Consider the following 12,636-nt stretch of genomic DNA (forward strand, 5'->3'; position numbering starts at 1 on the left):
GTTTCTTTAAAGGTTTGCAAAAGTATGCCTTCTGAGACTGGCCAGTTGTTCAGTTTTTCCCCACACTACAACATAAACATTCTCCACAGGTACTAAAGCTTTATTTAAAAGTGAATATATGGCCCTTGTGTCGACTAAAATGTGACCTCCTTTTGGGGAGGTCATCTTTATCCTTCCTCCTTTACCTTGGGAGGAGCCTTTAACAAATCATGTGTACTCATTTTGCGAACTGTAATCGCTTTGCATTTCAGCATGATAATCTTTGCTTGACTTCATACGTTGCTACCTTATGCTGCATGCTGAAAACACGTTTGATTTGCTTTCTCTTTGCTTGTTTTCCTTTTCAAGGGCCAAGACCAGAGGGCGGTCTGATCTCACAGTCTCTTTGCCATTCTGGGTGATTTCTTGTTGAAGTGAGGGGAGAACGACCATCCTTTGATGCATCGAACTCCATTTATTGATCGATCAGTCAGCTTAAATAATAGTGTTAACGAACTTCATGCATATTCCGAAATACAGGTTTATGATAGGCTAACAGAGAAAACTCTAACCACACCTTTTGTTTTACTACACCGTGTATTGTTTACACAAAACAAAACCAGTGTTCCCACTGTGATATGAACAGTTCCCAAAACTTCCACATCTGTTCTCAGGGTGCCATCTTTTCCCAGAGAGAGTGTTACACTTGTTATGAGAAGACTGCCTGAGAACTTTATTGTTTATACAGTGATGCCCGAAAGAGTCTAATTGTTTATAGAAGTCAGGCTGGGAACTGCTTCACAGCTACCTGTTACTTTTCTCTCAATTGTATGGCTTCATGGCCTTTTTCTTTAAGCCATGTTCATGGCCTTTTTCTTTAAGCCATGCTTGAACTAAACTCCCGACAATTTCTTAAAACAAAAAGACATATCAGCATACAAAAACCCCATCCCATTTATCTTCCTATTTTAAAACAGTACTAACTGCAATGAAGTATTATAAATCTTTTTATTTTCTGAGCTGCTCCTACTGGCAACCTTCTCCCAGTGAGCCCCTAATAGGGGCTAATTTAGGAACCTCTTTGCTCTGGTCAGTTCTCATTATCTCTTTCTCCTTGCCCTATCTCGCTTCCACCCAAACTTCTCTTTACAAAGTTTCAGAGTAGTTTCTCAGTCTTCCTCCTACACACACAGAGCTCCAGGTGTCAGGTATCAGATGTGATTCCCACACACAAGCTTTAAGATCTTAGGTTCTGGATCAGCTTGATCAGAAACCTTTAATTTACACTCGGGGCATTGTGCCCTGACGCTTATTAGAACAGCAATACCAGCGTTTCTCACAAACACCGCATTGCAATAATACCTGCACATCCAGCTTTTGCCCACAGGTCATTCCCGTGTTCCCTGGGGAGACAGGGCAGCCAGAGCTGTCCCTGTGCTCAGGGGACAGCCACTGTCACCTCATGCAGTGTGCCAGCCTCTTGATGCACCAAAGGCTCTGAGGACTTGCCCGCAAAGGCAGGCTATTCTGTTTATTACAGAGAACTCTAAATCCCTACAGCAGGCTGTTCCCAGTCCAGACTTGCTATGGTACCAGCTGAAGTCTCATTAACTAATTCATCTCTTCTATCTAAACTCTGTTTTACAAAATATCAGTCTTTTCTAGTTCTCTTCTTGCACAATCTAAATAAGCACTGTGTCTACTTACACTTGTTTTACTGCCTTGCAAAAAGGCTGTGCTTGTCCTAGCCGAAACTCTGATATGCCCACAGACACAGACACACATGCACCCCCCCCCTTTATCTCAAATTCAGTAGAGCCAAGGCTTGAATTGCTGTGAGGGGGAGAATTCTTGGAACTCCTTTAATTCTCTTTATCGTAGTTAAGCATAAATCACCATACCATAGTTCTTCTGTGTAAAATGCTACTCTTGTTGCAAACAAAATCTTAAAATCTCCACAAACACCACTATACAATCTGAGAATCAAATTACCACAATGCAGTGGAAGAAAATCACCACACAAAATCACTGGGAAAGGGCATATCTCTCAAAGTGCCCACTTTTCTCAACACAACTCAGCATAACATAATTCAGCATTTACTCACATCAGTTTTCCCTGGACACAATCAAAATAACAGCACACAGTCTAGAGATCAAGTCCAAACATCCAGGGCAAAGGAACTCTTTGAGCTCATACTCACGGTTAAAATGTACCAAACCTACACAAATCACTGCATTTAAACACAATAAATACCGTCACTGATGTTCTGCTTCTCAGCGGGGCACTTCTCTCCCTGCCCCCACAGCCTGCTGCAGCCTCAGGCCTCACTCGGCTGCTTCAAACATGGGTAGTACTCACCACCCCCCCGCACTGTTGAGCCCTGTAGATCTAGTCTCTTTTATACACCATACACTTATACACTTGCACGAATACAAACACAGTGCACTGACCACACAATGCATTAACCATACAGCGACACAGTGTTTGACACCCACACGCATATAGAAATTCATTCGACCCACCCCCAGGGTCGCTTGGGGCCACTCTATCAGGCAATGAACGCCCGTCTCTACTGCAGCTGCTACATCAGCTGTACCCAGACGTCTCTGAGTGATTTACTCCCTAGCTCTCTTTTCTGCCCCCCCGGGGGCCCCTCAGTACATACCATATCTTCCTCCTCAGCCAGCAGGTCCTTGTCTGTCCTCGCAGGAGGCAAGTCGAGACGAGCGGAGCCCCACCGGGAAAAAAATCCTAGGGCATGCCTTGGAGGTCCATCTATCCCCCCTGCCCCTGCGGGGACAGAGAACTCCTGGCTTGGCTCGCCATAAAGTCTTGCGGAGAAAAGAAGGAACCTCACAACTTTGTAAAAGTTGTAAAGCTTGGTATGTTTATTACAGCGCTGGACGCATGCGGAGATTGCTCTCCTCAAAAATGGCATGCGTACCTCTGAGAACTTCAGATCTCCTTTTATCTCTCTTTCAAATACATATGCATACAGTTTCACAATAGTTTCATACATATTCATTTTTATGGGTTTCGTGAGACTTTTACCACTAGTTCCTTTCTATCAGAAAGAATTCCAAGGTCAGGCTGACTTGCCCTTACAGCAGTCCCTGTCTCTCTCTATCATCTTCTGTCTCCTCCCCTTTATCTCTGTCCTTCGATGAAGTAACTTCACTGAGCTTAGGCCTTGCAGTCTGGCTAAATAACTATGATTTCTAACCACATACTCAACTCAAAAATGTACATTTCACCTAAATTAAAATGTATTTCTATCCTGGAAAATTTTCACTTTGCTTCACCAGGGAACCAGAAAATGCCAATAGCCCGTCCTAACTGGAACCAAAATGAAGAGGCTGGGTGAGGACATATGAATGATTATCATAATCTGATAATCAGAGGAATAAAAGAGGTAGCACTCTGAAGGCAAAATGTTAAAAGGGCCTTTGAGGGACAAGAGGGAAAAGAAGAGACCCCAACTGAGTGGTTGGAAAGGCTCTGAAAGAATATGAAACTGAAGCCCCAAAACAGATAGCCTTCAAGAAATCATGAGTTAAAACATAGAATGTGAGGCATTTGAGGGAGGCATAATATTAGGAAACACATAGAGTAATTAATCAGCTAAAGCATGGAACACTATCACAGGAAAGCGATAGGGTTAAGAAGAACTGATGGGCTAAGCATGTTCAGAGCCAACAATGTCAAACTGACCCTAAGGACTTTGCCAAGCCATAGAGACCAAGCCAAGTACACCGGGAATTGACCAAATTAGGAGAGGAGTTCAAAAGTTTAAGGAGGAAGACTCATCAGGAGACCCCAGCCCATGATGAAGGCAACCGGAACAACCACCAAGATGATTCTCAAAAGAAGTGTCCCTGCCCACACTCCGCCTACACCACGCCCCCTATGAATATTCATGCAAAGATATGATTATGTATATTATCTGATGTAATCCTATATTCAAAACTGTATAAAAGGCTTGCTTTGTCACGGGAAACTCAGAAATCCATTTTGTGATTTCTCCGACGCGTCGCAATAAAATACCTCCTGCTTATCTGACTTAAGCTGAGTCTCTTAAGCAGTTATTCTCGCCTTTTGGGGCAAAATTCGGCATCAGAACAATACTCTGGAATAGACCCTGAAACTATAGCAGGGCAAGCTCTATTGCAAGTTAATTTTGCCTCTCATGCCTGGCTGGATGCTAGAAAAAAGCTGGAAAAGATGGAGGATTGGCATGATAAGTCACTAAATGATCTATTTAAAAAAGCGTAGAGGGTTTATGTCCAGAGTGATGAAGAAAAAGCCAAAGTGGATGCAAAGATTATGATAGCCACAATGCGACAAAGCAATTTCCAGAGGAATATAAATCCCCCAAGTACCACCCCCAAACACTTGGGTTTTAGCAAAAGGGAAAAGGGAAGAAATAGAATCCTGGCACAATCAAAATTCCAGGAGCAATCTAGAACTGCCTGCTATTATTGTGGGGAAGAAGGGCACTATAAGAGGGAATGCCCTCACCTAAGAAAGGATCTGAAAATTTTCTAAGAGATACAACCAGAAGAGGAATAGGGAGGTCATGGGCTCTATTTTCTGGGGGACAAGTACCATCTAGAGCCTTTGATAACTTTAAAAGTAGGCCCTCAATAGGAGGAATTAGAATTTATAGTTGATACTAGGGCAGAGAGAACTTGTGTGGCAAATATCCCTAAGGGATGTGATGTCAGTAATGACACTGTGAAGGTAACAGGAGCAAAAGGAGAGGCGTTTAAAGTCCCTGTTATTAAAAATGTAGTAATTGAAGGGGAAACCAGAATAAGGATGAGAGATTGCTGTATTGCACTAAATAGTTTATTTAGTTGTTTTGCACTGGGTTTTGTATTATTGCACTGAATAGTATGTTTGTATCCTCTCTTATCACATGGTCTTCCTCCCCTAAGCCCCGGTGGTAGTGGTTTGTCCCAGGTTTACTCCTCCCCTCGCCCCCTCCTCACTTGGCTGTGGTCCCCTTCCTCCACCCCCCTTTCCCTGAGCTTAAATCTCCTGAGAGGAGACCTCCAGGCTCTCTTTTTCTCTCCTGGGACACCACCTCCTTCCCATCTAGGATCCCCTGGAGTAATTCCACAATAAAGCTGTGGGATTGTTGGTCCCGAGAGGAAAAGAGCACCTCCAGTCTTTTACTTCTGTCCTTGTAAAGTCTGCAAGGGGCCAGGGTCCAGAGCTAGTTGGATTGGACCCGAACACTCCGGAGAAAACAGCTATTTACAAGAGATATCTTATTAGTTCCTGGAGCAGGCAGCAACTTATTGGGGAGAGACTTACAGGTGCAACTAGGAATTGGGGTCATACCAGAAGAAGGAAAGATGACAGTTAAAGTGTTAAAGCTGGGACAAGAAGATGAGGAAAAGATAAAGAGATTTGAGCTGGGGAAAAAATATGGGGGGACTGAATATTGATCCCATAAGGGTCATGACTGAGAGAGAAGAATGTCCCATACGTGTTCATCAGTACCCTATATCCATAGAAGGAAGAGAAGGCTTAAAGCCAGTAATAGAAGGATTGATAAAAGATGGGACATTGGAACCTTGTGTGTCTCCTCATAATACTCCTATTCTCCCAGTAAAAATAATGATTGGAGTTCTAGATTAGTACAAGACTTAAGGGAAGTTAACAAGAGAACTCAGACCCATTACCCAGTGCTACCCAATCCCTATACTCTTTTAAGTAAAGTCCCACCCCAGCATCAGTGGTTTAGTGTGGTAGATCTTAAAGATGTTTTTTGGGTTTGCCCATTAGCAGGGGAAAGCCAAAATATTTTTGCCTTTGAATGGGAGGATCCAAGTACTGGGAGAAAACAGCAAATAAGATGGACAAAGTTACCACAGGGATTTACAGAATCTCCAAACCTATTTGGACAAGCTTTAGAAGAAATATCACAAACTTTGTCCACTCCTCCTGGAATACAAATTACCCAATATGTGGATGATCTTTTACTATCAGGAGAAGAGGAAGTTGACGTAAGGGAGGCTACTATAAAACTTTTTAGTTTTCTTGGGGAAAAAGGATTAAGAGTATCAAAAGGGAAGCTACAATTTGTGGAACCAGAAGTAAAATATCTCGGCCACTTAATAACCAAAGGTAGCCGAAAGCTGAATCCTGAGAGGGTTTGCAGGGATTTTATCTCTTCCCCCTCCCTCTACAAAGAAGGAAGTCAGAAGGCTGCTTGGATTATTGGAATATTGTAGATTATGGATAGAAGGGTATAGACAGGGAGTAAAATTTTTATATGAAAAATTGACAGAGGGAAATTATATAAATTGGAGTAGGGAAGATAACAATAAATTAGAAGAACTGAAGTTGAAACTAGCCTTGGTACCAGCTCTGAGCTTACCTTCATTAGAACAGCCCTTTCATCTGTATGTGAATGTGGAAGGTGGAGTAGCTCATGGAGTTTTAGTCCAAGAATGGATGGGAATAAAAAGATCAATAGCATATTTATCAAAATTGTTGGATCCAGTGAGCCATGGCTGGCCAGTTTGTATTCAGGCTATAGCAGCTGCTGCTATTTTGGTGGAGGAAAGCCGTAAACTTACTTTTGGAAGTAAGCTAATTGTGTGTACATCTCATGCAGCCCGAAATGTGTTAAATCAAAAAGCTGAAAAATGGTTAACAGATTCTAGGATATTAAAATATGAAGCTATTTTGATAAACAGTGATGACTTAACACTATAAGTAAACAAAAGTTTGAATCCAGCACAATTTTTATATGGCGAACCAAAAAATAATTTAACACATAATTGTTTAGAAATTATACAAAACCAAACTAAAGTTTGATAAGATCTAGCTGAGCAAGCCCTCCCAGAAGGGGAAAGAATATATATTGATAGCTCACCCAGATGCATACAAGGAAAAAGAATGTCAGCATATGCATTGGTTGATGGGCAAATGATGCAGACCACTGAAAAAGTAAAATTACTTTCAAATTGGTTGGCTCAGTCTTGTGAATTATATGCTCTAAAAAGAGCACTGGAATATTTGGCACACAAGAGAGGAACCATATATACTTGTTATGAACAAAAATTCGGTTAATGTTTTTTTTTGTGAGAAAAAGTTACCACTACTGCTGGGCTGCTGCCTGTGTTATGGTAATTACGGGTCGGTGTCGTTAATGGTTTTTTTTGTATTAGTAAAAGCCCTGGCTGGGGCGAGTTAATGGCCCTTCTCCTGAGACAGTAACGGGTGGGGACCTCCCCGATCAGTGAGGAGAAGAGAACTGGAAGGGATCAGCAGGCCCTAAAGGCTCCCACGAGGATCTAATCCCCAGCTCTGCCCCTGGTGGACAAAGCTGTGCTTATCCTCCTCCTCTGAGTCGCTCTGAGAGACGACGGGATGCTGCAGACCCGTCGAGCCGCCCAATCCTGAGCTGATCACTTTTAATAAAGGCATTAAAAAGGGGAAGAAGTCTCCTGGCCCTGTTTATTTCATACTGATTCAAAGTATGCTTTTGGGGTAGTACACACCTTTGGAAAAATTTGGGAAGAAAGGGGATTACTAAACTCAAAAGGAAAGGGACTGATACATGAAGGACTCATTTTGGAGGTTTTAGAGGCATTAAAATTGCCTGAAGAAATAGCTGAAGTACATGTTAAAGGACACCAAAGGTGAATGACTTTAGAAATAGGAGGAAATAATTTGGTAGATCAAGAGGCTAGATGTTGCGGTGTGATATCATAGCTTGCCTCAGTTACCCCGGTCGTTCCCCACGTTTGTCAGCCACCTCTCCCTCCCCCTCCTTTGCCCCCTACTGAGTGCTGTCTGTCAGTCCTGGCATTCCAGAAGGGCGTCGAGTGATTGGCAGAGTTCAAAAGATGCCTTACACCTGGGGAGGACATTGGGCCATCGAGGTGTCATTTTTCCCCTGAGACTTCCCCCCCTACCTGGTTGGTGGGATCCCTACCCCTTCCCTCCTCCTCTACCCAGGGTTAAAAGGAACAGCAACCACGCGATTTGGGTAGTTCTGTTGGAGCTGTTATTGCATTCAGAGGCCTGTGGGCCAGGAATAAATCTCTGGATTGAAAACTCTCCGGCAGAACCGACTCCTTTCCTTCATCCTTGCCTTAAAGCTTCTCTGCCAAGGTAAAACTGAGCTCCTGCATGTCTGGACTTGCCTCCAAGCGCCCAGCTGCAACATCCAGCTAGCCAAAGGTGTCCCTGAGGTGAAACCACCACAGTTGCTGCCTTTTGGTCAACCAGCAAAGGCCAGACAAGCCCAGGCAGATCCCGTCCAGCTATATTGATAATTATTCCAATAGCTAGAGATGCAGCAGAAAATGGGACCAAAAGGGTTATAGTAATTTTGACTCCAGATAACGAAGAATTGAAAGTTCCAAAGTTTAGTGAGGTGGAAGAGGGGAACTAAGTAGGATAGGGGGAGAGAAAGATCAGTTAGGGAAATGGAAACTCCCTGATGGGAGACAATTACTTAATAAGCCACTTACTAGGAAAATATTAGAAGACATGCATCAAAAAACTCATTGGGGTACTCAAGCTCTGTGTGATTACTTTCTAAGGAATTATGGGTGTATTGGGATTTTTGAATTGGCAAAACAAGTAACTGAAAGGTGCATAATTTGTCAAAAGGTAAATAAAAAGGTTGTTGGGGCACCAGTTATTGATGTTTGTTTTACGTTGGGCCCTTCTAGGGCTCCCTGGATGGGGGAAACCCTCCTGTAGCAGTTCTGTGCCAGGAAAAAGGAGACGCACGGGACTTTTTCGGTCTTCAGCTTCTTGTTTATTGTTATCTGATATAAAGTTTTACACGCTGTCCACACCAGGCTCAGCGTGCTGGAAAAGCACCGCAAAATGGCCCCGAAATGTACAGTTTCAAAGTCTTTTAAAGTTGCTTCATCCAATTAACTCTTAAAATGTACATTATTTCTACTTATCTTCCAATAACTCATCCCTTGACTGTCCGCAGAAGCTCTGCACTCTGCTTTCCTTGACCAATCACACTGTGCCACCAACACTGCAGAAAATGGAGTAGATGAAGAAGAAGACAGGGACTACACCCAAATTCTTCCATCTTGCTTCCTATCTACACCATACTAAAAATCCCAAAACCTAAATTTCTCACCCAAGTGACAACATACTATACTACTCTCTATAATCTATTTCACACTTTGGTAGATTCTAGCCTATCTCGAAGTCTTGGAAGTCCTCTTCATGGGCAAAGGTTAAAGGCAGTGTTTCTCTGAGGTTCAGAATCCCTCAGAGCAGACAGAGAAATGTTCCCTGTGCCCTGGGTTCCCACAAAAGGTAATGAGGAAAACAACATTTAGAGGCCATGAGTTAGCTCTTCGATCATTTCAAAGTATCCAAGTGGACTTTACTGAACTTCCTCCAAGTGCAGAGATAGACATTTTTATTAGCAATAATAGACCATCTAAATAATTGGGTGGAAGCTATTCCTACTGTCAGAGCCACAGCCAATGTAGTATGTAAAACCCTTTTGGAACAAATTATTCCCAGGTATGGAATCGTTAATAGGATAGACTCAGATAGAGGAACACATTTTACATCAAAAGTCTTACAGTTAATAACTCAAGCCTTGGGAATAAAATGGGAATTACATATCCCATGGCATCTACAGAGTTTGGGCTGGGTAGAGAGGATGAACCAGACTTTAAAGAGAACTTTAACAAAATTAATGATTGAAACCCAAATGTCATGGGTAAAATGCCTACCTTTGGCTCTATTGAGGGTCTGAACACAACCCAGGTCAGACTTGGGAGTGTCACCCTATGAGATGATGTTCAGATTACCCTTTCTGACCACCCAACATGAAACTGCTACTTATGAAGTAGGGGAAATGAGTGTTAGAAAATATGTCACCACAACTGCAAAAACTCCTGAAAATTTGCGGTTGAAAGGGATAATCCCTCAAACTACACCTTTAGAATTTAAAATCCATAATATTCATCCAGGGGAATGGGTACTAGTGAAAACATGGAAAGAGTAATCTTTAACTCCACAATGGGAAGGTCCTTTTCAGGTACTACTGACGACTGAGGCAGCGATCCGGACCAGGGAACGAGGGTGGATCCATGCCAGCAGAATCAAAGGACCTGTGGAAGAACCTAAGGAATGGATAATAACATCTAAATCAGGTGATACCAAATTGACTCTCAAGTGGGGACCAGGTGGTAATGAACTGGGAGGACCCAAATGAATCAAGGAATGTACGAAGAATTACACTTAATTGGGAAATAAGGCCGAGCATATATCAGTGGTTTTAAGTACCGCCTGGATAACTCCTGACACACCTCCAATACCCTCCTTGGGGAGGAATACTTCCATTTCAAACAGGAGGATCAGGACTGTTTTGGACAGAGAGTTCTTGTATTCTGACCTTAGCCTTTGACTTATACTAAGAAGAGGAGGAATTACAACTTCCATCAGTGCCATTTCGTATACCCTGTTTGATTCATCCAAATACTGGACACGCTAGCTGGGTTAAATGTAAATGTTTGATGTTGTGGTGTGCTGTATTGTCCCATTTTGGCCTTCCAGGTCACTTTCCCAGGTGTGCCTATACTCTCTCCCTTCCCCCTTACCCCCATGCTGAGTGAGTCCTGTCACTCAGACTTAACATTCCAGCAAGGCGTCGTGTGGTTGGTCAAGTTCAAAGGATGCCCCTCAGGCCCAGGGGTCATTGGCCTGTCTGGGTGTCATCTTCCCCTGAGACCCTGCCCCTCTCACCTGGTTGGTGGCTCACCTGTACCTCCCCTCCCCCTGTCCCTGAGCTTAAAAAGGTCATGAGACCATGCGGTCTGGTTCTGTTGGAGCAGGTCCTCACGTTCAGACCTCTGTAACCATGGAATAAACTTCTGGACATTAAACCCTCCAGCAGAATCCATCTCCTTTTTCTCTTCACCATCGCCTGAAGCTATCCTCCTGAGGTAAACGGGGTTCCTTACAAGCCTGGACTTGTTCAGTGCCCAGCTGCAACCACCAGCAAGCCAAGGTATCTCTGGGGTGATACACCGCAGTTGCTGCCTTTGGCCCAGCAGCAAGGGTCAGACTGGCCCAGGCACAATCTAACTGATAATATTGGGTGCCTTTTTTCCAATAGTTTAAATTATGGGAAAAATTGGTATTGTAGTTCACATAACTGATGCTCTCCTTTCAGGAAGTGTCGAGTGCCAAATCTATTGTCTATCCAGGTAGAACTCAAAACAACTGAAATAATAACTTTGTTTTGTGGATGGGAATTATTAGTGCCTGTTGAATGGAAAATACCTGAAGAACGGTGGTAAACTACAGTTAAGGAATGTCAAAAACTATTTGCCTGGAAATTAGCAAAAAGGAAGTGACAAGGAAAAAGAGGGCAAGACTGGATTGGCCGCTGTACTCACCACCGAGAAGATCATAAACACCTGCTATGGGTAGAAACCACATAGGCATGGGAGGTGGGAGTATAAGCCATACCAGACCTCTATTACTCCTTTTTCTGTCACTCATCTTTTCTTTTCCCTTTCAGGATACCGGCAAAGTCATGTCACAGATGTTACTGAAAACTGTATATGGAAAGACACCAAGGTTCCTTTTTTATTACACACACCCATATCAACAGTCACTATTATAACCCATCCAAATTAGGCAATTGTATACAAAATGAGAAAAAGTAGTGGATTGCGGAGAATTTAGGAACAAGTGGTAACAGGTTGGGAAGTAAATGTCCTAAAGGAGAGAGATGGGTTTGTTTCACTTTTGCTAGTGGGAGTAAGGTCCAAGATTTGATTAAAGAACAACTGGTAAGCAGAAAGGCAAAACCAGTACAGCAATCAAAATCTGTGCCAATTTCACTTCAAGATTTATATACAAAACTTGAACAGCAATTAGAAAAGGAAATAGATATCTCAAGACTGGGGAAAAATCTGTTTGTGGAATTAGGGGAAAGAATAAGTAAGGAACTTAACCTACTGCTGGGTTTGTGGGGGAGCTTTGATGTCAGAAGAATGGCCATGGAAAGGCAGTAGCTTAGGCTCAGTTGAACTCCTTAAGTGGAAGCAGGCAAATACAAGGGGGGAAAACCGACCTGAAGGGTGGATTTTAAGTTCAACAGTGATAGGAGAGGAATGTCTCTGACACACTGGGAAAAATGTTCATAATGAAGTAGGAAATACTCCCTGTAAGAGATATAAAGTTAGCAATGGAACTTTTACATGGTGGATCCCAGAGGAACCAACTCAGTATTGGACTCGAGGAGAAATGAAAAAGAGGAATTGTAAATATAAAAACAAAATTGGACTTTTTCAATGAAATTATACAGCCAAAAATCCTTATTCTGGGATCCCAGAAATATCCAAATTTTGGGAAAATATAAATAAACAGAAAAATTATTATTGGAAGGCACCAGATGGCTTATTTTGGATATGTGGAAAGAAAGCATACCCAAGACTCCCCTCTAGTTGGAGAGGGAGTTGCGCTTTGGGAATTATACAGCCAGGATTTTTTCTTCTACCAGGACCAAATGGAGATCAATTAGGAATACCAGTTTATGAGGACCTAAAAAGAAATAAAAGGGACTTGATTGGGGGATCCCAAAAATGGGGAGATGAGGAGTGGCCCCAAGAACATATAATGGAAACATATGGGCC

Source organism: Melospiza melodia, chromosome W, assembly GCF_035770615.1.
Source record: "Melospiza melodia melodia isolate bMelMel2 chromosome W, bMelMel2.pri, whole genome shotgun sequence".
Classification (NCBI taxonomy): domain Eukaryota; kingdom Metazoa; phylum Chordata; class Aves; order Passeriformes; family Passerellidae; genus Melospiza; species Melospiza melodia.